A 4,827-nucleotide genomic window follows, 5' to 3' on the forward strand; every position below is an offset into this window, starting at 1 on the left:
CCACATGAGGTGCGAATTACAATAAAGATTCTCTGGCTCTCTGACTGACTCTGACTGACTTATATTACTACCTTGAAATACTTATTAATTCGAATTTATCCTGCTTACACCGTTATATTCTACCATGTTTACTATTTTCTCTTTAGGACCTCGTAAATATTATAATTACTTTTTCACTTTTTGGTACTTTATTTTTGTACCATATGAATTATGGCTGATTTTGTTTATCCCCCAAATTATTGACAACCCAGGGTCCAGTCCAGGAAGCAGAGTTGTAGTCCTCCACACCTGTCTGCTGCTTCTCCTCTGTTACCCACCCACACCCCCATTGAAACAGTGTCAACTCGCCCACGGCTCAAATTAAATAAACCAAAAATCAGCTCTAAAAATATAAACCATAAAAATCTTATTAAAATAAACACGGTTACTTTACCAGAGCAAAATCATAAAATCATTAAATGTGGATTATTGAAGATCAAATCTCTTTCCTCTAAATCCCTGTTAGTTAATGAACTGACAACTGATCATCATATTGATTTATTCTGTTTGACAGAAACTTGGCTACAACAGGAGGATTTTGTTAGTATAAATGAATCCACTCCTGTTAATTATTTAAATTTTCATGTTCCTAGAACAACTGGCCGAGGTGGAGGAGTAGCTTCTATTTTTCAGTCAGGATTATAGATTAATACCAAACCAGTTATTAGTTATGATTCTTTTGAATCGCTGTCCCTCAGTCTTTCTCATCCAAAATGGAAATCAGAAAAGCCACTTTTACTAGTTCTTATATATCGTCCACCAAGCGCTTACTCTCAGTTTTTGTCTGAATTCTCAGAATTCTTAACTGACTTACTATTAAATACTGATAAAATCATCATAATGGGTGATTTCAATATTCATGTGGATGTTGAGAGTGATAGCTTAAGCATAGCCTTTAATAATTTAATAGACTCATTTGGTTTTACCCCAAACGTCCGCACATCTGCTGTACTCATTCTTATCATCACACTCTTGATTTAGTTCTGACCTATGGTATAGAGATTAAGGACTTGGCAATAGTTCCTCAAAATCCTATTCTGTCCGACCATTTTTTAATAACCTTTGAGTTTACATTAAATGACTACACAGTCACTGAGAGTAAATTTAATCTCAGCAGGTGCTTATCAGGAAATGCTATAACCAAATTTAAACGATCTCTTCCATCAATGTTTTCCTCTGTCTTGCAGAGTAATGCATCAGAGAACAGAGACTTAGATGATCTAGTTGATCATCTTACAACTTCAATGCAAACTTTACTTGAAAAAATTGCTCCACTGAAAAAGAAAGTAATCAGTCAGAGGAAACTGGCTCCTTGGTTCAATTCTGAGTTACGTACTTTAAAGCAGGCATCTAGAAACCAGGAGAGAAAATGGCGCTCTGCTAATGCTGAAGAATTTTATTTAACTTGGAAATATAAGATCTGCTAACATATAAAAAAGCTCTCCGTAAAGCTAGAACTTTATATTACTCATCTTTAATAGAGAATAAAAATAACCTCAGGTTTCTGTTTAGTACTATTGCTAGACTAATTAAAAGTTCCATTTCTGTTGAACCATGTAACCCTACAACTATATGTAGTGATGACTTCATGAGATTCTTTATAAATAAAATTATTTCAATTAGAAAGAAAATTCAAACCATCCTTCCTTCTACTATCTCTAGTCCCTAGTCAAATGAGGCAATTTTAAAATTTCACTAGAGCCTGATTTATATTTAGACAGTTTTTGTCCTGTTGAGCTCTCTGAATTGTTAAAAATAATAACATCATCCAAACAATCCACATGTCTGCTAGATCTCATCCCAACCAGACTGTTTAAAGAGGTATTTCCCCTAATTAATGTCCACATTTTGGATCTACTTAATTTGTCTTTAATGGATGATTATGTACCACAGCGCTTTAAGGTTGCTGTAATTAAACCTTTACTTAAGAAGTCTGACCTTGATTCAGAAATTCTGGCCAACTATAGACCTATATCTAATCTAACTTTAATCTAAAAAATTCTAGAGAAAATAGTTGCAGGTCAGTTGCGTGAACATCTACAAAGAAATAATCTGTTTGAAGAGTTTCAGTCAGGGTTTAGAGCTTATCATAGCACAGAAACAGCACTAGTAAAAGTAACAAATGATATTCTCATGGCCTCAGACAATGGACTTGTGTTATACTGGTCCTGTTAGACCTCAGTGCTGCATTTGATACGGTTGATCACAATATTTTACTACAGAGGCTTGAATATGATATTGGGATTACAGGAACAGCCCTAAAATGGTTTAAATCATATCTATTTGATAGATTCCAGTTTGTAAATGTAAATAATAAATCTTCATACACCAAAGTTAGTCATGAAATTCCTCAGGGCTTAGTGCTTGGGCCAATACTCTTTACTTTATATGTTTCCATTACGTAAAGTTATTAAACAGCATGGGATAAATTTTCATTGTTATGCTGATGACACACAATTATATTTGTCCATTAAACCCAATGAATCCAATCAGCTACTTAGACTACAAGCATGTCTTAAAGACATAACCTGGATGACCCTTAATTTTCTCCTGTTGAACATAGAAAAGACTAAGGTTTTGGTGTTTGGACCTGAGCACCTTAGGAATGAATTTTTCAGTCTTTCTCCCTCCTTAGACGGCATTAATCTGTCCTCCAGCTCTAATGTTAAAAATCTTGGTGTTATTTTTGATCAGGACATGGCTTTTATCCCCCACATTAAAAACGTTACTAGAACTGCCTTCTTCCACCTGCATAATATCACTAAAATTAGAAACATCTTATCTGTCATGAACCAAGGTTTTGGATTCAAAATAAGCCAGACACAGGAGTGCAAAAATTAACAGCTTTTATTAATAAGGCTGCTGGTAACTGCAGAGGGAGGCCTTTAATGCTATGGACAGTGGGGCAATGAAAGTTTGTGGTCCAAAGGGCAATCCAAAAGGGTGATCCGTGAGTCGAGGTCATAGACTGAAGAGGAGGTTGTTACCGTGGTCAGAGAGGCAGAACAGAACCAGATGAGGGGCAGACAAAAAACGGGACATCCAAAAGGCAGGCGTGAGGTCAATAATCCAGAGAACAAGGCTTGAGGTTCAGGCATGAAACTATGAAGGCTTGAAAATCAGGGACCATGGAAGGTGTAATAATCTCACACTGGTGGAGAGGGAAAATGGATCTTATGAAGGGTGCAGAGCAGGTGAACCAGATGAGCTGAACAGGTGAGTGGAATCAGGGCTGATTGCTGTGATAAGCTGAGGGGGTGTGGTGAAGTGAGCAGGCAGAGGTGCAGGTTGACAGGAGATGAGAATAAACATGAACAGAAACTATGACCAGAATGGCAGAAAACATAGCATGTCATGAAGGGGCAGGGAAATGAGCAGATGGGGGCCAGCGGGGGCCGCTGATCATGACACCTATCTAAAAATGATGCAGAAAAACTGGTCCATGCATTTGTCACGTCTAGACTGGACTATTGTAATGGTTTATTATCTGGATGTCCAAATACTTATTTAAAACGTCTGCAGTTGATCCAAAATGCTGTTGCCAGAGTCTTAACCGGAGTTAGTAGGAGAGATCATATTTCTCCAGTTTTAGTTTCTCTCCATTGGCTCCCTGTCAAGTCCAGAATAGAATTCAAAATCTTACTTCTAACCTACAAAGCGCTCAACAACCTGGCTCCATCTTATATTACAGAACTTATTGTTCCATATTTTCCTAACAGAGCACTTCGCTCTCAGACTGCAGGTTTACTTGTGGTTCCTAGAATTTACAAAAACAGAATGGGAGGCAGATCTTTCAGTTATCAGGCTCCTCTCTTGTGGAACCAACTTCCAATCTCTGTCCGTGAGGCTGACACATTATCCAGTTTTAAAACTAGGCTTAAGACTTGCCTTTTTGCTAAATCCTATAGTTAGGGTCAACTTGGGTTTCCTGAGCTGTCCCTTAGTTATGCTGCTATAGGCTTAGACTGATGGAGGACAAACTGACCACAATTTTCACTCTACTACTGTCTTTACTTACTCTGCTCAACCTGTTTTGTATTTGTATTTTTTTTTTCTATCCTTAACGTGTGTTTTTGTCTTTCAGGTACACCTGGACCTACAGTATACCTGGACCTACCATTCTGTGTTCGTCTGTCTCTCCTTCCTGTCCTCTGAACCAGCCGGTCAAAGCAGATGGTCGCTTATCCTGAGCCTGGTTCTGCTGGAGGTTTCTTCCTTTTAAAAGGGAGTTTTTTCTTTCCACTGTTGCCACTGTGCTTGCTCAGGATGGGAGACTGCAATGAAGCCAAGATTCAACTTGTCTGCTGGATTCCTTAGATTGAGAACTTTACTAATTGGCTTTTATGTGAATATCCTGATGCATGCTCAATAATCCAGGTAGAAAAATCTAAAAAAGTTAAATCTGGTCCTCTGGACATTCAAAAAAACAAAACAAAGCAAATCAACAAAAAATGTAGAAACGTTTCGTCTCTCATCTGAGAGACTTCCTCAGTCTGAGGAGCTGTATTCAGCTCAGTCTCTTAAATAGCACCGTCTCAGAGTGGATCAACCAGTTTGCTGCTGACAACCAAAACCAGCTGATCACATGCTCAAGAAGGACCATCAGCCCAACAATGGATCATTAGCACACTGATGTCTGTTTACTGTTCACAGAGGGCTGAGTGATACTAGCAATCACAGCATTGTAAGAGGGGGACAGTTGAACCCGGAGGCCTCCACCCTTTTAATGATGGACGATTTCTTTTCACAAAGATGGCCTCCTTTACTCCTCTCTCAAACCATCGTTCC

This window comes from Nematolebias whitei, chromosome 4 (genome assembly GCF_014905685.2).
Source record: "Nematolebias whitei isolate Nwh7 chromosome 4, NemWhi1, whole genome shotgun sequence".
Lineage (NCBI taxonomy): Eukaryota > Metazoa > Chordata > Actinopteri > Cyprinodontiformes > Rivulidae > Nematolebias > Nematolebias whitei.